This window comes from Bombina bombina, chromosome 6 (genome assembly GCF_027579735.1).
Source record: "Bombina bombina isolate aBomBom1 chromosome 6, aBomBom1.pri, whole genome shotgun sequence".
Classification (NCBI taxonomy): Eukaryota; Metazoa; Chordata; class Amphibia; order Anura; family Bombinatoridae; genus Bombina; species Bombina bombina.
In genome coordinates, this window is record NC_069504.1 from 202860310 (window position 1) to 202886575 (window position 26266).

General features: G+C 40.8%; 1 pseudogene; it reads right to left on the reverse strand.

Moving 5' to 3' along the window:
* Nucleotides 1-7067: 7067 nt before the first annotated feature.
* On the reverse strand, nucleotides 7068-8363 carry LOC128665003 (signal transducing adapter molecule 2-like; annotated as a pseudogene).
* Nucleotides 8364-26266: the final 17903 nt, after the last annotated feature.

Genomic DNA, 26266 nt, shown 5'->3' on the forward strand with positions numbered 1-26266 from the left:
TACTTCCAAAACTATTCAGCTTTGATATTAATGAGTTTTTTGGGTTCATTGAGAACATGGTTGTTGTTCAATAATAAAATTAATAGTCAAAAATACAACTTGCCTAATAATTCTGCACTCCCTGTATATATATATATATATACACATTAGTAAGCTGAAGTGTATTAGTAAGAATTATATATACGTATATATATCATGCAGTCTATCAGTAATGCTCCATAGGAGCTGAAACGCATCAGACCAAGCCCCACACTGTGCTCCTAAGAGCCCATAATATCTGGCCATAGCTACCTTCAATATATTGCATATTTTGCATTTTTTGGCATTGCAATTGCTGATTTTACGATACGCTTTATGATTTTTTAGACTTAATAAAGAGGAACGTTTCTGTTTTGAGCATTTTGTCCGGACCCGTTCTTTCCTTTAATATATATATATATGTATATATATTTTTTATACAATTTTGGGTAACAAGAGACAAAAGATATACTGTATATTCTTCTATAAAGGCTGTAGATACCTTCTTTGATAGATTTGAAATAGTGTTTAGTTTATTTCAATATAATTTTTTTATCTTTAAAGTTGTAATTATTTTTAAAGCGTCATTTTAAATATTGTGTTACTAATATATAAATCTATCACCTGTCGTGCTAGATATTTTAGAAAATATTACTATTGTCAAAACTCTATAGCATTGAACACTGCTTCTTAATGCACTCTAATTTTAAATATGCTGCTAGCTTGCTATTTTCATTTTGCCAATGACATAAACCTCTAGGTTCTCATTACTTTCTTGCACCTATAGCCATATAATTTTCCACATTTTTCAGTAATTAGAAAGTGTTCATATCAAGACTTTCTGAAAAAAGTTCAGCTATGTATTTAAAATTTTTACTAAAAATTACATTTTCTTTAACATGAGATCTGGCATATTTTATCTTAAAACGTCTAAGCTTCATTCTATAAGTAAGAAATAATAATAAATTAACTAATGTACTAAAAATCTCAAAGAAAGGATTTGCTACTAGAAAATGATACCCTATTAACCAAACTGTATACCGTTGAGCACTTCCTTACCTCCTCACATGTTTTTTTTCAGCGCTGCACCTACAATAGAAATAAGCTCATTAACTCGAAAAGCTCTCTTTAACAAAACTTTTTAGAGTGAACAGTATTAAAGGGACACTGAACCCAAATTTTTTCTTTCGTGATTCAGATAGAGCATGCAATTTTAAGCAACTTTTTAATTTACTCTTATTATCCATTTTTCTTTGTTTGTTTGCTATCTTTATTTGAAAAAAAAGCTATTTTTTGGTTCAACACACTGGACCACACTTATTTATTGGTGTGGGAATTTATCCACCATTCAGCAAGAACAACCCAAGTTGTTCACCAAAAATGGGCCGGCATCTAAACTTACATTCTTGCATTTCAAATAAAGATACCAAGAGAATGAATACAATTTTATAATAGGAGTATATTAGAAAGTTGCTTAAAATTGCAAGCTCTATCTCAATCACGAAAGACATTTTTTTGCGTTCTGTGTCCCTTTAACTAGAACTTTGATATTTTATTTAAACCAAATTGCCTAGATTGCACATATTTTTCCATAAATAACAATTTCTTTCAAATAATAAGAAGGGCAATAAAAGTCATTTTCTTATAACTAGAGTGTTAGGTCTCATTGGAATAGGGTTTTCTCTAGGTGAGACTTGTCATTGCAGTGTACACCACAGCTATATCTCATGCATGGTTTTTAATAAAAATGACTGGTACAGACATTAATTGTCTCTACATAGACAATGAGGGAAAAGGATTTAAAGGGACAGTAAACACCAGAATTTTTGTTGTTTAAAAAGGTAGATAATCCCTTTATTACCCATTCCCCAATTTTTCACAACCAACACAGTTATATTAATATACTTTTTACCTCTGTGATTACCTTGTATCTATGCCTCTGCAAACTGCCCCCTTATTTCAGTTCTTTTGACAGACATGCATTTTTAGCCAATCAGTGCTTGCTCTTAGGAGTTTCACATGCCAGAGCTCAATGTTATCTATATGAAACACACGAACTAACGCCCTCTAGTGGTGAAAAACTGTCAAAATGCTTTCCGATTAGAGGCAGTCTTCAAGGTCTAAGAAATTAGTACATGAACCTCCTAGATTTAGCTTTCAACTAAGAATACCAAGAGAACAAATCAAAATTGGTAATAAAAGTAAATTGGAAAGTTGTTTAAAATTACATGCCCTATTTAAATCATGAAAGATTTTTTGTGACTTTACTGTCCCTTTAAGAATAAAAAATACCATGGCCTAGATTACAAGAGGAGCACTATTGATAGCACAGGGCGTGCTATCCACTGTGAGTCCCCATGCTAAGGATAGCTCACAATCTAATATTACAAGTTAATGGTTAAAGATATTAACTAGATGCTTACATCACTCATATTATTACACATGGTGAGTTATGTGTAGCACGCAAGCAAAACACATAATGAGCAATGACGCTTAAAAATGTAGTGTATCTGAGACCTGGAGAAAAGTGTTAGGGCTAGAATAAAAGTATGTAAGGTAAACCCCTGCAAAACAGCTGCTTACACAGTTTAGAATAAATCCTTCAATTTAGATTGAGATACATGTTGAGCACGACCAATACATTCTATAAACTGTCCTTATATGTATGGGTGGCTGACACAGATTATATCCTTGCAGAATTTTCAGTATTAAAGTGATGGTAAACTCTCCTCCTTTTTAAAAACAGATCTCAAATTTTTTTTTGTTTGTTTGTTTTTAATTTGGCAGCAAAACTTTTAATTGGGTACATTTCTTTAAAATAAATATTACAATTTAGTATAGAGCAGAGGGTAAAGAAACAACCCCCCCCCCATTAACATCAAGAAAAGAAACCTGCTAAATGCACTAGTGGAAAATAATAAAATTATTCTTACATTATCTACATAGTATTATTGGAAATCAGTTGATTAGATTACAAGCTAGACTTTACAAAAATGTGTTACCGAATGCTGCCATGTATACAAATGTAATGATTTTCATTCCCTCCCAATAAGGAACATTATGTAGCAGTATATATAACATTTCACTTAAACAATTGTCTATATACACTATTTATAATTTATATTTCATAAATGACTACAACTGTCCATAAATGCTTTATATCTCAAGACCATTTTGTTTTATACAACACACTCCAGCATATCAATTATTTCTATCCCAGGGGCAACCCATTTCATCCCTTAAATGGAATTTGAATATATTGATGTAAAAAGTTACAATGAGAGAAAACCCTTGCAATATAGAATAATGAACACAAAGAAAATACTCAAAAGATTATTTTTAAACACCACCCTCTAAAGCCAAACACTTGTTTTCTTTTTAAGAACATTAATTTGAATAAATAAGGTGCTATGTTATTTTTTTATAATCACATTAGGTACACTGGTGAACAACAAAAAAAAGGTCTTATTCAGAACTATGCGATGACAAAAATGCAGCAGTTATCCGCAAATCAGAGGCCATATTTAACAGCATCTATATAAAGCACCAAACAGAAAATAAATGTGAATGAGTTAAATTTATTACAGAAAGAAACACCACACAAAATGTGCAGAAATATTATGGTCACAAATCCAAATAATTATTTTTAGCTATTACATTTTTTCCCTCAATATTATGTGATTAAAAACAGATGTAGGGGGGCGGAGCCAATAGTTGAAGCAGCAAGACGTATCTGAGGGGAGCTCCTGGCTTCAATTTCATTTTTAGGGGCTTATTATACTGTTCCTGCCTAAAATAAAAGTTCAAGTGCACATCAAAATATCATGAGGGAATTTGGAAAGCTGAAAATTTTTAAATGAGACTGCTGATCGCCTACATTCGTCAGCTAAACAGCACAGGGATTACCACTGTATGCAAGGTCGGCCATGTGTGTTGCTGGAGCTGCCGCATGTCACCTTCCTTGAGAGCCTGGGTTACGAAGGGGACAGTTAATGCCGTATTTTGCACTCTTCCACATTGGCTAACTACTGCTGAATACCTACACTATGGAATCTGCAAAATTTATCATTAGAGAGATAAGTCACCTCTTAGATGAATACCAGGTTACGTTTGACCACACACTAAAGATGGGGCTTCAACCCGCTAAAGCAGATTCTGCGGAGCAAGTTTTCTCTACTTACAGCACTTTGGGGCCCCAGCATTCAATAGCAACCTCAAACAGGAGTGAAAATGAACCAGAACTTGCTTTCTAGATATCCACAGTAGAAAACAGGAAGATTATGCATACAAGTGCTATTGAAAGCAACGTCTATCTTTTATGGATAAACGAAAATAGCATAGTTGTGACCCAACCAGCCTTCACCTCAGTACCTTTGCAGAGATCAGGACTATCTCCGATTTTACAGTATACCAAAGTCGGAATTGGGTGACTCTCAGTTGTATATTTACAGACTATAAAATCTGGTATTGAAGATTCATTCTGCTGTAGACTACTCGAGTCACTGGAGTGATCTACCAGGTTTATCTAGTAAGATTCTCCAAGGTTAATGATACCTTGTTCGGTGGATGGACTCTGGGGTAGCACTTTACTTATTCACTCTTTTAGCATGATAACTCATAAGATACTATATATTTTGCGGTTGTACTATAATAGTTTTATTGTACCTATATCATTTTTTCACTCAATATCATGATATCTACATGCTAGTGCTCTACCCTATAATTTTTATGCTATAAATCTTGAGTTTGATGTTTCAGTTTGGAAATGTGTATATTTGTAATCTATCCATGCTTATATCAGAACCACATAGAAACCCTTTTAATTTTCTGTTGTTTTTATATGGCATTCTGATGGTATCATATTTGGAATTCCCATGTTCTTCCACATAAGACAAATCCTTATGGCCTCGGTATTGCTCACTAATAATTATTTTGTTATGATAATGTCACATATTCCCCTACCATTTATTCTTTAGACAGCAGGTTGCATGGTGTCCCATTATACACTTGTGCCTTGGAATAACCCTGGGAATATCTTATCTTATTTATATCTCTGATAACTCTATTTACCAGCTAGGGTTGGCATCATGCTGTCAGCGGCCCATGGCAGTTATTTATTGCAAAGTGTATTAATTTAATGTTAACCTATATACTGAGCTAACACAGGCCATATTATCGATTTAAATTATAACAAGCCCACCAGTGACACCCTAGGTTAACTGATCTTATAAGAGCTTCTGTGTTCTATTAACAGGCTGGACTTCCCCCTCCCCTTTTATAGTACTTTGGCACCTCCTGGTTCCTCCCCCCATATATATAATTTTTTAAATATATTTATCTATTTCATCAATTATCCCCACCCCATACATATAGTGCTTTGGTTTATGTTATTACAAGAGACTACAATCTGCGGTTTCTCTCATAATCACTGCACTTGTCATCTAATAATTTTCTTTTTTTTTTATATATATTGTGATATCTTGTACTGGACAACATTGTTGTGTTTATCGGAAATATAGGGGCTCCATCCGGAGCTTGATAAATGGGCCCCTATATTTTCGATAAACACAACAATGTTGTCCAGTACAAGATATCACAATTGATGTAGGTGCTCTGAAGCATGATATAGTCGAATAGAGATAGTTAATATCATTAGCTGTAACTAACCTCAACATTTCACAGTATGTTTATTTGTATTCATCTTGTGATTTCATGGAAGCATAGCTATTAATGAATAAAGTAGACACAGTTTTATATTGTGTAAGCTCAGTTATCTTTATAATGTAAAGCACTCCAGTCTTAAGCTATTTCCTCCTTCCGATCAGCAGGTGCAGTAATCAAGCAATGTATAATCATGTGGAAGGCAACACTATGGGTATCTGCAATTTACAAGATGGTTATGATCATCTTAGGATGTGGGAACAAAAGTGATCTATTGAAAAGGAAGTCACTTGGTTTTAGAATGTATTCAAAGCATAAGGGACAAAAAATCTGTTTATGGATTCCAAAATCAAAATTCTGAAGTAATCAGTTTAAAAATATATTAATTTTTAAAGAGAAAAAGTTAGGATTGGACTATAAAAATGTTCCCTTAAATGAAACGGCTGGTAAGCTGCACATAAACACATGAAGACAGACAAGTCCATTTATACAGGGGGAAATGGATGTTGGGTCTGACATGTAAGTTCACACTATTAAGAGCCATGTGCAACTTCAAGATACCAACCACAAACAGAAAAACGATCTGAACGCAAAGCAAAATGTTTTTTTCATTCCGAAAGAAGCATGTTATCTTTTCTTGCTGTGATATGAAGATAACTTGCAACACATCTGTATTTAGTCCGAGGCCAGTAGCAAGCAAGCCACTATTTGTTGATCAAGAGCTTTTGAAAATCTACTGAACATGGTCTTTAAATAAACACAAGAACTACAATGCTAAAACAATATTAAACTAAAGCCACAGCAGCAGACAACTGTAGTGCATTTATGCATAAAAAGGCATTCTAATTACTGAGCTATTTGGTGCTAAATATTGTAGTAGTAGAACTTACACAAATAGGTACTCTAATACAAACATGTTTATGGATTTATTTTTTTCCTTCATATACTGTAGCTTCATATTTTAGGATGCTCAGAAGCACAATGAAGAGGAATGGCCATGCTCTGACTTGGACTGTACCTTTAAATCCCTTACAGAAATTAAAAAAATAAAAAACAAACAAAGGTAAAAAGCACTTGATATAAATAGTTGTTTTTTTATTCTGCAGACATTCAAGCCAAAAAAATAAATATTAAAAATGTTAACTGTAAATTACTTCTTTAAAAAAAATCTCTCTTTTAGTTCCTCTATAAAAAAAAATACACTCTGTAATACGGAAATACATCACCCTTTCATGCACAAAAATGGCTTTAAACCAGAAAAAGTGCACATCGGTATTGTTGGAATCTCATGGTCCATGTTTACAAGAATACATTTTCCTACTGTGTTCGCATTTACCATTATTTTGGTGATATATGGTAAGTTACAAAACTTGGAGCAACGGTTTCATTCAAAGCAATGGCTGCAGGTAGTCACTAGGGGGTTGCTGGGGAACAGAATGGAGAGGTGCCGTCATTGTGTAGCCAGACGCAGGAGGCAAATGAGATGTAGTGTTCTGATAAACAGACATATCCGCTGACATCTCCACAGGAAGGCCATAGATTAGGGCACCAGCAGCTTATGGGAGACCTGAACTCTGGTTTATATAAGGAAGATTTGTGGCTGTGTCTTGACCAGTACTCAGATATTGTGTTTGAGCAGATTGTGTTACTATAGAATTTATAGTTGGTGGCAGTGACCTCAGTGGCACAATTGGATCATAGTTCATGTTGTAAGCTTGTTGCAGTGTCTGTGCATGGACCTGTGGCATGCCCTGTACCATGTAGTTCCCTCCTTGAGGTTGGTTGTGGTAGCCCTGCATGGATACACACATTGAAATGGTAGCATAATGTGCGTGAGGAGGTGGCTTGTTGTATATTGAATACATTGGAGCTTCATTCACAAGTTTATTATACAATTCTAATGCCTCAAGGACTTTTTCACGTTCAGTCCTGAGAGTTTGTAATGTTTTCTGTCAATTTCTTCTAACTTTTCATCTATCATTGGGCGCATTTGCTGACAAACATCTTCCAAGTCAAGGAGATCGGCAGAGTTGGATTTGGAGTCTGTAGGATCGATGCTCTGAAGCAACTGTTAGGCTTGATTCATTTGATTTCCATCTATGGTCACAGGTTCAGGTTCTAATTTTGTGGTGTTCTCAAAAACTTCTTCTGAAACAGTTGTCTTTTCAATGACTACTTCTGGCTCAACATTCAATGATGATGACACAACATTAGATGGGAAAAGTCCTTTACCTCTTTGAATTTCTCCTTTCCACCAGTTAGCGTCACTGTGATCCAACACTATGATGATTTCTCCACTTTTGAATGTCAGCTCATTTTACTCAACAGGTTCAAAATTATACAGTACACAGACTTTCCTTGCCATTTTCTGATTAGCATTCTGTACATCCACAGATGGGTATAGTGACTTTATTTCTATTGGCTGCTTCTACTCTTGCAAAGATAAGTCATTCGCTTAAGCAATATCTTCATCCTCTTTATTTTTAATAGGTAATGTTCCATTCTTAGGAGCATTTGAAGCACTCTGAGAGACTGATGTAGTTAATGAAACCCCTCCTTCCTTCAGAGATTTAATGGTGGCAGAAATAAGACTAAACTGGGGATCCTTCTGAAATTCTTCTGACCACTCAATCATCAAAGCTTTCAGCTTGTCACATACCTTTGGATGTGCCTTATTTATTACACTATGCACTTAACTTGCAAAATCTCTTGAACCTATTTGCAAATGAAAAGCTTTCCCACAATTTGACACACAGGCACCTAGTAGAGTCAAGAACACAGAAAAGGAAAAGTACTGGTGCTAGAAGCTAAGGGTCAGTGATCTATAAATTAAAAGAGAGATTTCTCGATAATTCAAGGTTACAATAAATACTTTAATAATAAAAATAAATACATACAAAAAACCAGTGGCGGCTGGTGAATTTTTAAGATGGTGGTGCACAAGACCCTGCCCCTTTGAGAAAGCCACACCCCTTTGAAAAGGCCACACCCATTTGAGAAAGCCACGTCCATTTGAGAAAGCCACGCCCATTTGAACCAGCAGTGTTTTTGGTCATTGTCTTGTTGAAATATCCAGACCCAGTGTAAGTTCAACTTTGTGATTGATTCCTCAACATTATTCTCAGTTTGTAGGACATAGTACACCCCTGTATGAAAAGCAGCAGTGAATTGCACTTCCCCATTTCCACCCAGGACATGCCTTACTCCACCCATAACACACCCAAGATGCACTACCATGACCCCACAACTTTAGCTAAGGACCCATCCATAAAACACTAGTGATCCCGCTCATAAGTCTAATGTTAATCTTAGTTACTGGGTTTCAGAGTAAAAGATTTTTGTATTTAATTAGCATGCATTACAATTTTTTTGATTGACATGCCTGGCTGACATATGTATTTAGTACTTATGTACTAAATACATGTCAGCCAGGAGGCATGTCAATCAAAAAACAAGGAGTCTTTTAGAATCAATGTAGAGTGAGAAGAAAAGGTATTATTAAAAGGGTTGAAAAATGTACAAAGGTTACTGCTGACTAGCAGACCTAAAAACTGCCAGGATTCTTAAAACCATTGGGGTGTGCGTGACCCACATGGGGTTAAATAAACATTGCAATGTGGTTAAACACATAGGTAAACATTGCAATGTGGTTAAACACATAGTAAAGTCCCATAGGGAACAGAAAACAGATGGTTATTGGCAGTTACATGGAACTTCTTCTGATTGGGTGAGCAGCCATGCCACTTACCATCTCCAATGCATGTGCCTCCCGAATGGAACTTTACCCATATGTTTAACCCTTTTGTGAAGGGTTAACCTGATTGTGATGGAAACATAACATGCTCTAACAAATGAACACAGTAATTAGAATGTCCCTTTAATAGCAACCAAATTATTAGTGTGTAAGCACATATAAGGTAAAGATTTTCCAATATAAATAGGCATTTCTTCAGAATATGTATTATCATAAGAATAACGTATTGAAACAGCTGCACGGAGGAGTAATCGTTACAATAAGTGCCACTAATTTTTCATTAGAACAAATCAAGAAGTAAAAATGTAATCCAAGAAACTACCATTTTAATTCACTTGTGATAAAGCTATAAAACAATGCAAAATTAATGAATCAGCAAGTTCCTTTTTAAAGTGCATTTTCAATTGACTAATTCCTCCTAAGATTTTGAGAGAGTTTGTGCTGTCAAAATATATTCAACTATTTATGCTTCAAATCAAATTAATTACAAATAAAATGTCAAAACACTAGTAGTATATATATCAATACTGCACACAGCAGCTAGCTACAAAAATTAGCCATATCACCTTGCATAAAGATGGTGCAGTGCAGTGTCCCTGACAGACACACAATGTATACGATCTGTATACTCACACTACAAGCCTGGAGATAATCCTTGAGACCATGGTGGTGTATTACCAGGAGATGCGCCTTCTAGACAGGAGGATCTGCAGCTGTGGCGTCACTAGGTTTGGTGTCACCCGGTGTAGTAACCCATGGTGTCACCCCCCCCCCTCATAATGTCTCCTTTTCTCCATTTGGCTCGGCTGGTTCTACATAGGAAATCAGGGGAAGCATGTACTAATAATTTGTCTATGGTGCAGGGCTGTATGTACCCTGTGAGGTATATATATATATATATATATATATATATATATATATATATATGTATGTATGTGTGCACATGTGTATAGGGTGCATGGGGGTGTATGTAACTTACGGGTTATATAAATGTGCAGGAGCTTTATGTATTAGTATCGTATAAGGTGCAGGGGCTGTATGTACATTTTGGGGTATATAGATTTACAGGAGTGTATGTATTAGTGTGTATAGGGTGCAGTGGGGGTGTATGTAACTTACGGGTTATACAGGGGCTTTATGTATTAGTGTGTATAAGGTGCAGGGGCTGTATGTACATTTTGGAGTATATAGATATACAGGAGTGTATGTATTAGTGTTTATAGAGTGCAGTGGCTGCATGTACCCTCTGGGCTATATAGATGCACAGGGCTGTATGTATTAGTGTTTGTATGGTGGAGGGGCTGTATGTACCCTGTGGGGTATGCAGGTGTGTGTTTATTATTTTGTTCTTCAGAATTTGGGTTCTATAGGTGTCATATAGGTTTACATTGGTGAGAAATGAGAATAGGTAGTTTATATCACCAGTGGCTCCATAGCTAAGATGATATTTGTAAGGGAGGCAGTAATGCATTAGCAATGTTGTGTACATAAGGAGAGCAAATATAAATTAGAAGGGACTTGTATAGGTGAACAGGGGCTCTTGTATTAGATGCTTTATGTGTAGATGAGATGGGTTTATGTAGGTGAGGGTCTATTCAGACACTGACTGATCAGAATTTGAGTACTGAGGGGCATATAGATGTTCCTACAGAAAACCCACTACAACCAACTCATTTTTTTTTATTAGTTTGAGTTGAAAAGTGCCCTCAACAGCACCCCATGTATCACTGGCAATTACTTTTTTTTATATAGGTGCTTAGCACTGCTTAGGGGCTGTATATATGGCCTGGAGGCAAATTATTCATAAGGAGGAGCTTGTTGCCACAGAATTGTTTATATGCAATTAGAGTGTATATGTATATATATATATATATATATATATATATATATATATATATATATACAGTATATATATATATATATATATATATATATATATATATATATATATATATATGTGTGAATACATTTGAAATGATTGGGCAGCAATCATCTGGAAAATTGCAGGTGGAGACAGATTTTTAAGGTTTAATTTGAAAAAGATTGTGGTGGATAGTGTCACGTGGACGCAGAATTACACACATACACAAATGTACACACACACAGTTCGTGTAGGGCCCAGCATGGGCCTGTAACAGGCTAAGGGCTCTGGCTGCAGGAAAGTGGGATAGGAGATAGAGGGTTGGGTTCTAGGTGCAACAATGTTGCAGGTTAGGGTAGGCCCCTCCTTTACCTTGTTAAAAGCTGAGGTTCCCCTTCCAACTTTCTCTTCTCCATCCGATCCAGGCTGTGAAGTGTTTTCTTTGTGCTGTCCAGTTTTTTCTTCCTTTCTTTGGCAAACATGCATCGTTCAAGGCATTCAGTTCTCCCACCTAGAAGCTATCAGGACAATGCAGAAGCTGGAAAGGCAAAGGAGCAGATAAGTACACAGGGAAAAAATATTATTGAACCAGATTACATTCCATCTACACAAAATCAAAGTGTGGTTTTGGCCCAGGTCCATGCAGCTCCTTCTCAGGAGAATGTTAGTGCAGATGGGGATGATAATGTTAGTTTAGTTCCAGAATCTCAGCTTGTGGGAGAGGAAGTGCAGGCCGTTATTTTGAATTTGCAGCAGCCTCAGCAATTTAATCCTAACCAATTTGCTAGTTTATTACAGGCTGTGCCATCTACTGATGTCCCTGCTGTATCTAATTTCCTAACTTACATTGCAGCAGCAATGTCCAGTGCTGGCTATACACAGGCCCCAACTGCTCTAACTGTCACTGGCCCTGTTGTGCAGGCCCCTATGCCCCATTTAGCTCCAACTACTCAAACTGCCACTGGCCCTGTGGTGTTGGATCAGCAATCCGTTTTTGTGCAGGCCCATGTTCCCCACTTGACTCCGGATCTGCAACAAATTGGGCCTGGCCTATCCATTGTTCCTCATATTGTGCAGAACGATCCGACCGCCACACCACCAATTTATGCTGAGCAAATACCCCCTCAGGCCATGGCTACGGTCGCCACATCACCAAATATAAATATGGCCCCCCAGGCTCCAAGGCCCAATATGGCACCCCAGGCTCCTAGGCCCGATAACATGATAACTAGCAGGGCCCTCAATCCTACCGCCACACCACCGGCCTATTTTCAACCCCCTCTGGTTCCCACCTCCTTACCGACCGTTGGGCCCTCGATCGTTGGGCCTGGTCCTTTACCCGAGCCTCTGGTACTGTGACTGCAGGCTCCGGGGCCTACTTCCGGTGGCGCATTAACTTTGGCCGCACAACCGGAAGTAGGTGGGGTTACTTCCAGTGTGGCCATTTCGATCCACGGCAGCACTGGAGCAACAACGGTCCCTCAGGGGCTCCAAGGTGAGCACCATGAGGGAACATTGCTTGAAGGGAGATACATGGTAGGCGGGGAAGGAGGGCAGCAGGCCACAATGTTACCCGGTCCAAGTAAAAGGGGGCAGCAGAAAAAAACGATAACTGCAGCAAACATTCATAGAAGAAGAGGCAGGGGGGCAAATGTAATAAGGTGTGCAGGTAGAACTAGAAGCATTAGCAATACTGCACGTAGAGCTTATGTCAGGAATGGTGGTTCTAAATGCAATATGAACAGGGGTTAAAGGCCCCTGCAATTCGCAGTTAACCAGTTAGATGCGGTTGGGATGAATGTTCAGCATACCGCTAGTGATATGACTGCTACAGGGAATGTGAATATTTCTGAAGGAATGGATGCTGTGGGAATGACTAATGCTGTGGGAATGACTAATGCTGTGGGAGTGAGTCATGCTGTGGGAATGTCTAATCCTGCACAAATGAGTATGGATGCAGGCAGGGTCACAGTTAGTACTGATCCAGCGAAAGCCAATCCCCTTACAGGCAGGCAAGGGACAATTAGCATCAATCAGAATACATTAGTTGATTCAGTGAGGCAAGAGTCAGCTTCATCCCCAACTGCTAATGTGGCACCATCTTCAAACAACTTCCAAAGTGCTCGCTATTTGGTTTCTCTGTTGCAGGGAGTACTAAGTGCAGCTCCGGCGTCGTCAGCCACACCAGTCAGGATGAGTACAGCGGACTTGGGTATGCCAGGAACATCTGCAGCACAGACAACATCCATTCCACAGCAAGAACTGCAGCCGGGGGCAGGTCGCAGCATCCAAAATGCACAGCCTGGAGTGTCACATGGTGAGTGTGCTGTTTTTGTACATGAACAGCAAGACACTACTGATACCTCACATACAGACACTAACTCTTATAGCAACACATCATTAGGCTTGCAGGGTAAGGGACAGAAAAAGATGTTCCGTATGATAAAGAAAATATTAAGGGAGGGTGTAGGTGCAGCGAAAGATCAGACAAAAGATAAAAGTTCTCCTGATGCTTTAAACACACCTCAACAGGTAAATGCCAATAAGGATTTACTAGCCTTACCCCCTATTAGAGCAATCTCTGAGAGAAGGGCGGCTTTATATGGAGATGCAAGCCCAGGTGAAATTTATTCTTTACACGCACACTTGCGGAAAAAGATAGTTAACAGAATTCACCAAGGAAAATACGTCAATATTTTCAATTTGTCTGTAGAGGCGTATATCCAAAAAGAAAAGAGTATTGACGGGACAGGCCCTAAGAAGTTCAAACGCCCAGACTCATTTGATGAGTGGCTACAGTGTTTCAGGGTTTTCTCTTCATGCTACTTGGAGAAGTAACCTTCTCAGAATTTAGCAATACTAAAATATACCGACACCATACACTGGATCCAACGTAACCGTGGTGAAGGTGTGTGGAGGGAATATGACTCCGAATTTAGGAGGAAAATGGCAGGCAATCCTTCGCTAACTTTTGATTGCACTGACAATCAATTATGGCAGCGTATGGACCCCCATAGGGGACCTGCAGCTTCTTTAGCGAATCTGCAGTCCTTTCGGAATCCCAGATTTAGAAAAAGGGGTGGTGCCTGTTGGGCATATCAAGAGAAAAAGTGTGATAAAGGCAGCGCATGCACTTTTAGGCACGCCTGCAAATTCTGCACAGGCACTCACCTGGGAAGCGAATGCACAAAAAAGAAAGATAGTGGCAACAGCAGTAGAGCACCCAACTCACTTACTAGTCAGAAGGGCGGGCACTCCGATGAGGGTCCACGCACTTAAGCCATGGCTGCTGGCCTATCCACAATTGCACAAATGCTTTGGGAGGGGTTTTCAATTGGTTTAAAAATTCCAATTTTTCAACGAGTACAGGGAGCGCGTTTCCAGAGGAATTTAATGTCCACATACCAGCATCCAGAAGTGGTATTGGAAAAAATTAATAAAGAGGTATCCTTGGGCCGCATGGCTGGCCGATTCGCTTACCCGCCACTCCCAAATTTAACTATTTCACCTTTGGGGGTGGTTCCCAAGAATGACACAGGTAAATTTAGACTTATCCAACATCTTTCATACCCCAAAGGTACTTCCGTCAACGATGCAATTGACCCAAAACTCAGCTCCGTGCGGTATCAATCAATCATAGCGCACTAGACCTAGTTAGATGGGCAGGGAAAGGCGCTCTACTTGTGAAGTTAGACATCGAGTCTGCCTTCCGGTTATTGCCACTCCACCCATCAGTCTTCCCCCTCATGGGATGTAAGTTTAAGGTTTGTACTATGTGGATCGTTGCCTCCCTATGGGATGCTCCCTTTCTTGTGCGCTTTTTGAAGCCTTTAGTTCATTTTTGCACTGGGTTGTAGCCAGTGATACAGGCAGCGATTCAGTGGCGCATTACCTTGATGACTTCCTCCTCGTGGGAGGGACAGACTCAAGTGAATGCCTCAGTTTAATGAACAGCATGCGTGGAATAATGGCCAGGTTTGGGGTACCTCTGGCAGAGGACAAAACACAGGGTCCCACGTCATGTCTGGTTTTTCTGGGCATTGAAATAGACACATTGGCTATGGTATGTAGATTGCCCGCTGATAAAATTAACGCAATGTTGGAGGCGATTCGAGCGGCTGTGTCCAAAAGGGCCCTCTCTTTGAAGCAATTGCAATCATTGCTAGGGCTCCTCAACTTCGCTTGCAAGGTCATACCTATGGGCAGGATCTTTAACCGGAGGTTAGAAAGACAACTGAGTGGCAGAGTTAAACCTACTCAGAGGATCGCCCTCACGGTTGACCTGCTGGCAGATCTGAGGGTTTGGGAGGTTTTTCTAAAAAACTTCAATGGCGTGCAAGTTTGGCGATCGGAACCAATATCTAGCCAGCTGTTGCATCTTTTCACAGACGCGGCAGGATCGCATGGCTATAGGGCGTACTTCCAGGGGGAATGGAGCTCAGAGCAATGGCTGACCACCTGGCCTGCTCTAGGTCTCACCCGCAATTTAACCCTCCTGGAACTTTTTCCCATAGTCCTGTCAGTTGAACTCTGGGGTTTGCAATTCTCCAATAAGACAATCATATTCTGGACGGACAATACCAGTGTCGTATATGCGATCATTAACTTGTCGGCCACCTCAGCGGTGGTAGTGACATTGCTGCGGCACTTGGTATTGCGTTGTCTGGAACTCAAAATACAGTTCCAGGCAAAGCATGTTTCAGGAGTTAATAATGTGGTGGCAGATGCTTTGTCCAGATTTGAGTGGGACAATTTTAGACGTTTAGTTCCTAACGCATCACCAGTGGGTTTACGTTGTCCCGCTTTTCTTTGGCAGCTAGTGGCTCCTGGGTAGCCCTGTTGCCATTGGTGTGCTGCTCCTTAGCCCCCTCCATGTGGTGCACTTATTTGAAGCTCTGGAACGAATGGGACCAGTTTTGTCGGTCCAGGGGCGTGGAAGCTGCCCAAGGGAACCTAGCATCTTAGTGCAATTGGTTGGTGAGTCTTCACACCTCAGGCACGCGTCAGGGTTCCCTTCAGTCAAAATTGGTCGCGTTTTTTAATTCGGCAAGTGGTAAAAGGGTGGGGTAGGGTTTATCCCAGGCAAAGTGATACCCGGGAACCTATTAAGGATGACCGTCTAGATAGGCTGTTACTGGCGCTTGATAGCACATGTTCCTCCCCATTCGAGGCCTTGCTGTTTAAGGCAGCTTTTGTGCTTGCTTTTGCGGCAGCCCTCCAAGTTAGTGAGTTAGTCGCCCCCTCTAAGCAGTCGGTGAGTTTGGGAGTTCAGCTGGAGCACGTGAGAGCTGCTGATGACTCCCTCCTCCTTTTCATCCCGCGCTCAAAAACTGATCAGTCAGGTAAGGGCACTTGGCTCCACATTGCGCCTAGGCGAGGTAGCATTTCATGTCCCATCGCTATAATTAACAATTATTTGGCTTATAGGCCCCAGTTGCCGGGACAGTTTTTGATCCATGCCGATGGAAAGTCTCTGTCTAAATACCAGTTCGGTAGGGTCTTGAAGCAAGCAGCGCTCAAGGCAGGCCTGGATAATAGTAAAATTGCGCCTCATTCCTTTAGAAATCGGGGCAGCGACGCAAGCAGCGAGTGTAGGACACTCAGGCGATGATATCAAGCGGCTGGGGCGGTGGCGTTCAAATTGCTTCAAAAAATATGTTCACCCGCTTGTTTAATTGCATTTATGTGTGCACACACTAAACTGTTTGTCACCACAGGAGTACACCCTGAAGCAAAGCGGATTTGGATTGTGGGTCATTTCTTCATCCACTGGGCTTCAATTCGTTGCTCCTCACTCCCCTTGGGTCAGAATCTAGGGTTCCCCCTGAGCAAAGCATCAATTAGATGGTTAGGGAATAGGGGAATGTGTTGGCCCCAACTTGCGGAGGTAATTTCGGGTGCCCTCTTAAGATGGGGGAAACTACACCTCCTCATCCTTCACCTGGGAGGGAATGATGTGGGGTCTGTCCCAGTCCTAGACTTAATCAAGATCATGCAGTCGGACATTGGCTGGCTCCATACTCGGATCCCTGGGGTAGTAGTGGGTTGCTCTAATATAGTCCCCCGTCTGCATTGGAGACATATGTCGACCCATACGGCGGCATATAGGATTAGAAAAAAAATAAATGCGTAACTTTCAAAAACCGTTACAGGGGCAGGTGGCTTTGTGTTATGGCACAAAGCCATCTCAGCCGACATAACAGAGCTCTATAGAAGAGATAAAGTCCATTTGTCAGATATAGGGTTAGATATATTCATAAAGGACATTCAAAGAGCGATTTCAACCTTCCTGTAAGTTGGGTTGTGGTGGTGGTGGCAAGAGCATTGGTGATGTTCCTTGTGGCAGGAGGTCTTGGTCCTGTTGTGCAGGAAAAGGTCACTAGGGGTGAGTGATGGCCAGAAAGGGGAGGGGTGGTAGGCCTCATGTGCACGTGAGGTAACCCCCTCTCTCCCCATTGGGGGATGGTCATGTGATCTCTGCAACCCCTCAGCGTCATTTCCTTTGAGCAGAGACCCCTCTGCTGCTTGTCTCCATTGGGCCGTTGACCTCCTTGCTGTTCTGGGCCTTATTTAGCTCTATGCCGCCATTTTTGGTTCTGTTGGCTAAAAAAGTTAATAAAGTTTAAGTTTAATAAAAATTTGACCTGTGACAGTCAAAATTTTCCCATTAAGAAGTGGTCTGTGTTTTTATTTATTATTTCTTATATTGTTAGTATAAGTTAGTGAGTTAAGTTAAAGTGTACCTCTTCACTCCTGGAAACGCCCTGGTAAGCATTTAATCCCTTAAGTTTGTGTAGGGCCCAGCATGGGCCTGTAGCAGGATAAGGGTTAAGGCTGCAGGAAAGTGGGATAAGAGATAGAGGGTTGGGTTCTAGGTGCAACAATGTTGCAGGTTAGGGTAGGCTCCTCCTTACCTTGTTAAAAGCTGAGGTTCCCCTTCCAACTTCCTCTTCTCCATCTGATCCAGGCTGTGAAGTGTTTTCACCTCCCTCCCAAATCCCCTTGTCTTATCAATGGCGGCTCTCGTGCTAATGTCAGGGCTAGGGCTAGTCAACCTAGGCCTCTGATAAGTCCATAGCGGTAAGGTAGCAATCTCCCATCTCTGACTATGCGGCTCGAGCGGCTTGGTAGCTGAGAATCCTTTTCAGGTGGAGATTAAGAAATTACACCCTGGCGGCGGGAGGTCTCGGTCCTGTTGCACAGGAAAAGGTTGCTAGGGGTGAGTGATGGCCAGAAAGGGGAGGGGTGGTAGGCCTCATGTGCATGTGAGGTAACCCCCCTCTCTCCCCATTGGGGGATGGTCATGTGATCTCTGCAACCCCTCAGCGTCATTTCATTTGAGCAGAGACCCCTCTGCTGCTTGTCTCCGTTGGGCCGTTGACCTGCTTGTTGTTCTGGGACTTATTTAGCTCTATGCCGCCATTTTTGGTTCTGTTGGCTAAAAAATTAAATAAAGTTTAAGTTTAATAAAAATTTGACCTGTGACGGTCAAAATTTTCCCATTAAGAAGTGGTCTGTGTTTTTATTTATTATTTCTTATAATGTTAGTATAAGTTAGTGAGTTAAGTTAAAGTGTACCTCTTCACTCCTGGAAACGCCCCGGTAAGCATTTAATCCCTTAATAGTTATACACAAACATATGCTCACACACAGAGTTACACACACAGAGTTATACACATACACAAACATATGTTTACACACAGAGTTACACACACACAAAGTTACACACACAGACATACAAACACACAGAGTTTTACACATACACCGGCGTGCACACATACACAGAGTTACAACCATATACAAATATACACATACACACAGTTATACACATACCCAGGCACACAAATACACACACAGAGGCACACAAATACACACACAGTTACACACACAGAGTTACAAACATACACAAGCACACACACAATAAAAATAATCACAAATTCAAAAGAACTAACAATTTTATCTGCCTTTGGACTTTGTATTTGCTGCATACAGGACAGTTTTATATTTATTTATATATATATATATATATATATATATATATATATAATGTTTTTTGACAGGCCATAACCTCCAGAAGCAAAGAGGTTAAAAAAGGCCTGTGTCCTGCTTTGAGCTGAAGGGTAGGGGCTTGGAGCACTAACAATAAACAGACATTAGCCCCCTTACCTGGTACTAGGTTGTTAGTTCTTCTTAAGCTGAGCGCAGTGTGCTTGCTGAAGTGTGAGGGAGGGAGAAGGTGGAGGAGGGAAGTAATGGCTTCGGAGCAGCATGCAGACTGCAGGGAAAGATATGTGACCTCACTCAGCCTTGCAGTCAGTGATTACAGGAAGTGAAGTGCCATTCTTCTCTCTAATCTGCTGCCCTTAAAGCTACCTGTAACTTGACTCCAGAAGGGAGCCCCTGCCTGGCTGTCTTAAAATGTATTGTGTTGCAACAACTTTGTGTCTTAGCTTGCACTCTCCCCTCTGTCCTGTGCAGTGCTACTGGCTAATCTTCATCATGCTCCTCTAACCTCGGTCACGCTACTCCTGGTGGTGCTGAGTGTAAGCCAAGTGGAGGAACCTGACCAGTTTGGAGCATGATGGGATGGCAGGGGAGCCAGCATGTGGTATGGGGGTTTAGGCATTTGCAGTGCACAGCGCACAGCGCACTCTATACTGCAAAGGCCAAAAAGTTAAGTACTGCTGCATGACGGCCCTGAGTATGTTCCTGTCTGTCTAGTGGTGTCACCCTCCCTGAGGATGTCACCCGGGTGCGGTACGCACCCCCCACGTGACGCCACTGATCTGCTGTGTGCCTTTTTCTATCTGTCAGGAGACACGGAGGATTCCTCAGCCATTAGTGTGTGTGAGGCGAGCAGCAGCAGATAACGGTGTGTGCAGTGTCTCTGAATCTCTCTATGACCTGTCACACAGTCACTCCTCTCTGCTTGACTGCTAACTCCAAAATGAGTTTTTCGTGCAGTTAATGCGGGGGAGGAGCTGTGATGACGTATCCGGCATTGCGTGGTGCAGCCTATTAGAGCACAGGCTGAACTTGAACATGTCCCCACTTGCACAGTTCAGCCTGTGCGATTAAGCATCATACAGAATCGCTTGGAGGCTGGCCCAGATGCCTGCAGTGAACATACACATCACTGACAGGCATGATATAGGGCTCTACCGCACGTGCAATTTAAAAAAAAACAACACACATAAAAAAAAAAATTGTATTTTTTTTAAAAAAAAAAAAAAATCAGAATTTTATTTTTTGGGGTTAAAAATAAAATATAATTTTTCCAATAGGGGGCTATTGGAAAAATTATATTTTATTCAGCATATTTTTTTTTCTCTCTCATCGTCTTGCCAGGGGGGCACGTGCGGGTATGCACAAATGGAGGAGCCTCCACTGCAAAAAACAGTGATTATATCTAAAAGTTAGTAAGTTATACAGGATACACGTATCCCTAAATAGGCAGCTCCTTCGGTATAATACTGAACACCTAACCTCTAAAGATGAGCTTGTTGAAAACAAATTACAAAAGAGTGGTGTGTATAACAGTGGAACCAAAAAATATTTAAAAAGACTAATAAATGACCTTGATATTCTAAAATAAAGCTGTCTATGCTTAAGCACAGTAAGTATAATCCCTTAAAAGCATATAAAACTTAAAATTAGAGAACTAACTAACATGAGCAATAGGAAATTTATATTATGAGACTTATTTATGAAACTGTATAAGCAGTTTTGGGCCAGTTTCAGTAAAGACATGTTTATGCAAGCTTGCAACCAAAAGTTAAAAAGCACCATTCATATGACTGATGCTTCTTAATATGTTGGCAATCTCAAAGGTTGTAGATGACAGACAAATCAGAGTCAAACTCATTCCTACTGGATGACTGAGAAGCTTTGCTCTCACGCAATTGGTTGTACAAGAGCAGGGGGTGGGGTTACACAAGGGATTTAACATCTTACATTTTTGCAGCCAGTGCTGCTCCAGATGCCTAAAATGTATGTATTTTTTCTGAGAATGATAAGTGAGGGCATATGTATGCATGATACCCAATTTGGTATCATATTTAAAATGTAAAACATTATTGCAAAACTGCTACCATATAGTGCTGCCTACACGTGCACACTTCTGAATTTACCTTACTGCTTTTCAACAAAGGAAAACATCAAAACAAAGCAAATTTATTAATATAAGTACATTGAAAAGCTGTTTAAAAATTGTATGTTCTTTTGGAATATTGGAATACATTTTTGGGTTTTATGTCCCTTTAACCCTTTGAGTGGTAAGCACTTTCCCACCTGGGTGCTAAGATTTTTTAATGTTTTTTATATTTATTTTTTATTTTTTGAACAATTTTTTTTACTTTTCTTTTGTTTTTTTCAGACCCCCAAGACTTACACTGTTGGATAGGTTGTGAGATTAACTTTGCAATGGTGGGTCTTGGGGGTCTGTAGCTGCTTAGATGCCTGAGATACAGGCTTCTAAGCAGCATGCCCCCTGCTCCTATACTTAACATTAAGTATAAATAAAGTTGTGCGGTGACGTCATCACGTTATTGTGCGTGACGTCACCACGCAAAACGGGAAACACCGGCGATGCCTGTCACTCTACAGGCACGATCGCAGGGGTAGGAGCGGGTGGGAGCCCCCAGATCTCCCTCAAGGTGGGAGAGTGCTAGCAACGGCTCTGAGCCGTCGTTAGCACCAGAGTGGGAAACTCTGCGATAGCTCAGAGCCGTCGTTAGCACTCAAGGGGTTAAGGTATGCTAGCCCATTGGTTGTGCCCTGTTAAAGGGGCATTCCAGCCAAAATTGAAATCCCCCTGGGTGCATTTCATTTTTGAATAGAAGCAGTTTTGTAATATTAATGTATTAGCAAATATGCTTATAATAAAAGCTATAGCTGTTTCAAAAGTGTATTTAAGAATGCACCCTGCACCAGCATTTTAAACTCAGCACTTGCTCAGAGAGCCTAAGGTGCTTCTATCATCTGGTAATAACTCAATTAGTTAATTGCTGACATGATACAAGCCCCACTGGGGCTCTAAGCAGCTGCAGTATTTATAATGCTTGTGCACTGAGAATATCTAGCTATGCTTTACATGCATGTGCAGTGAAAAATGTTAAAGGGCCACTGTAAGTAAATATTTTCTATGCCTGTTACTAACTAACTACCCCAAATACGCTTTTTATCAATAGCATTTCATTAACATATCGCTACCGTATATCAGAAATCTTGTCTGCAAATTTAATTGTTTTCCAAACCCACTCCGTGGGTATCCTTTGCTCTGTACCAATCCGTTTACAATACCTAGGTTTCAAAATGGCGCTTTAAACACAAAATTATTGGTTTAAGTATTTTGAACATGCAGTGCTGAAAATAGTGGGCAAGATAACGTGACATCATCAGCGAATTAAAGATATAACTTTTAGAACGTTATGAAACTTTGCTTTGGAGAAAATATAGGTCAGTAGGTTTTAATTAATGTTTATTAACTTTAATATGTTAGTTGTTTAGCTTAAAAATTATAACACAATGTAATTCTTTAACACTAATACAGTGATAGCTTTTACTAGAAGCATTTTTGTAAATACATGTATATTGCCAATATGTTTCTAGTAAAAGATGTAATTAATTGAAGTGCTTTAAATTCTGACTGGAATTTCCCTTTAAGTCGATTATAATACTAGTTAAATAATGCATGGTATAAATTCAAATAAAAAGGGATAGGTTACAAGTGGAGTGCTAATTTATTACACACCCGCAAATGGGCAAATTAGCCTGTTTGCGGGCGTGAGTGATAAATAAGCAGCCATTACAAGTGGCTGGTTATTGCTACCATGAACTTGCGAGAACGAGGCTCCGATTGGAGCCTATGGAAGTGCACTTTCGCTCTTGGCTAACTTGCAATACCAGCGCACATAGGCATTTGTTGGTATTACTCAGTGGAGTGCAAATATCGCTTTTGTGAAAGCAGTATTTTTTGTGCTTCCACTTGTAATCTAGCCCTAAATGTCCCTCAAATGCTCCCAAAATTTAGTGTTAGCTTCCTTTTTTTAAAAAAAACAGTTTTCCGGGGCTAAAGTTGTCCGCTGTGTGTACATTGCGGTCTATGGGAACTGTATGTACACATATAAACACATATACAGTATATGTATTTATGCATATACATAAATATTTTAACTTGCTGCACATCGCTGTGCATCTTACCCCCTTTGCTGCGCTAGTTCTTCCCATTGAAGCCTGTGGAAGCCCACTCTCATGAGCGCAATGCTTCCATGCAATGTGAACGTGAGGTCATGTTCGCATTGCACCTAATTTGTAATACCAGTGCACATTTTCTTGTGCTGGTATTACAAAGTGGAGCACAAATATCACTTTCATGGAAACAATATTTTTTGCTCCACTTTTAGTGGCCTATTTATGAAAGGCCTGTTGGACATGATCCGACATTGCGGATCATGTCCGAAAGACCTCGCTGAATGCAGAGAGCAATACGCTCTCCACATTCAGCATTGCACCAGCAGATTCTCAGCCAATCGGCCGCTAGCAGGGGGTGTCAATCAGCGGCAATGTCTGTCCACCTCAGGTGGACAGGTTATGGAGCAGCGGTCTTTAGCTCCATAACTTGTGTTTCTGGCGAGTCTGAAGGCTTGCCAGAAACACGGGCCCTCATGCTCCATACGGAGCTTGATAAATGGGCCCCAAATCTAGCACAAAATATCTTATTTTTTTTTATAAAATACAACATATCTTCTTTTTTATATAATATAAAATGTATGTTGATGATATAATGCTTCCAAAATAAGTGCAAGGGCATCAAGTTATGACCGCTGCTCCATAACCTGTTTGCCTGCTCTGAGGCGGCGGACAGAAATCAACCCGATCGAATACGATTGGGTTGTTTGACACCCCCTGCTAGCGGACGATTGGCTACAAATCTGCAGGGGGCGATATTGCACCAGCAGTTCACAAGAACTGCTGGTGCAATGATAAATGCTGACAGAGTATGCTGTCGGCATTTATCGATGTGCAGCAGACATGATACACTACATTGTATCATGTCCGCTCGCACTGTAATAAATTGACCCCCTTGATGTGTCCTAATTATGGGAATATAACATTTAATTTTTCACAAATGTATTTATTTTCAATGGATGCATTTAAGATTTCCTTTCATCCAGTTAAAGGAAATTGTGCTAGTTATCATCAACCTCTAGAGTGCTGTGCTATTTCACACCCTTGCTTGCACTGTTTATTTGTTTGCTGTGTGTTACATTTTCATACATTTCAATTTTTTTTTTTTTCAGTGAGCATTTTTAGAAACCAATATGTTAAAATCCAATCATGTGAAATTCAAAGCAAAAAAACAAAAAACATTAATTCAAATAACAGCATGAGAAACAATACTTCTTAAATATATTAGCACACATTTGATCGTCCCACATGTATCATTCTCAAAACCCAAAATTTTAGGATTGTAAATCTACATTGTTCAATAACAATCAATAATCCTATTATATAAAAGGCCAAGTGTGTGTTACATGACATGCTGTTTGCGGCGGTGGGGTGAAAGTGGGCATGGCCGGGCGGGAGCATGGGCGTGGCTGGGCGCGGTCAGCCACGATGGGAGATGGGAGAGAAATAGAGAGAGCGGGGGAGGGACAAAAAGAGATAGGAAAGAGCTAAAGAGAGGGGGGAGAGTACAAAATAGATGGGAAAGAGCAAAAGAGAGGGGAAAGAGCAAAAGAGAGGGAAGAGAGAGCAAAAGAGAGGGGGAGAGAGAAAATAAGAGGGGGAAAGAAAGAAAGCAAAAGAGAGGGGGAGAGAGAGGAGGGGGGGGAGAGAGAGCAAAAGAGAGGGGGAGAGAGAGCAAAAGAGAGGAGGGAGAGAGAGCAATAGAGGGGGCAGAAAGAGAGCAAAAGAGAGGGATGGGGTGAGAGCAAAAGAGAGGGGAATAGCAAAAGAGAGGGGGGAGAAAGAGGAAAAGAGGGGGAAAGAGCAAAATAGAGGTAAAAGAGAGAGAGAAAAATATGGGTAGAGAGAGCAAAAGACAGGGGTAGAGAGAGCAATATAGAGGGGGAGAGAGAGCAATAGAGAGGGGGAGAGAGCAAAAGAGATAGGGAGAGAGAGCAAAAGAGAGGGGGGAGAAATAGAAATAGAGGGGGAGAGAGAGAGAACAAAAGAAAAGGATGGAGAGAGAGTGCAAAAGAGACTGGAGAGAGACAGAGCAAACTGTACTGTAAAAAATGGCCTGTGTAAATGGGCTTTAGGACTAGTTATATAGAAATAGATAAAATGTGGCCGTGGCCGGCCGTGAAGGGCCATGAAGGGGCGTGACGGCCTGTGAAGGGGGCGTGGCCAGTCACGAAGGGGGCGTGGCTGGGATCGGTCGCTCGCAAGATAAAGGGGAGAGAGATAGAGAGGGGGGAGAGATAAAAGAGATGGGAGAGAGAGAGGGAGGGAGAGAGGGAGGGAGAGAGAGAGAGAGAGGGAGGGGGAGAGAGAGAAGGGGGGAAGAGAGGGGGAGAGAGAGAGGGAAGAGAGGGGGAGAGAGAGGGGGGAGAGAGAGAGAGAGAGGGGGGGGGAGAGAGAGCGCAAAAGAGAGGGGGGAGATAAAGAGCGCAAAAGAGAGGGTGGGAGAGAGCGCAAAAGAGAGGGGGGAGAGAGAGCACAAAAGAGAGGGGGAGAGAGAGAGTGCAAAAGAGGGGGTAGAGAGAGAGAGCGCAAAAGAGAGGGGAGAGAGAGCCCAAAAGAGGGGGGGAGAGAGCGCAAAAGAGAGGGGGGAGAGAGAGCAAAAGAGAGGGGGGAGAGAGCGCAAAAGAGAGGGGGGAGAGAGAGCGCAAAAGAAAGGGGGGAGAGAGAGAGTGCAAAAGAAATGGGGGAGAGAGAGAGCGCAAAAGAGAGGGGGAGAGAGAGAGCGCAAAAGAGAGGGGGAGAGAGAGAGCGCAAAAGAGAGGGGGGAGAGAGAGAGAGCGCAA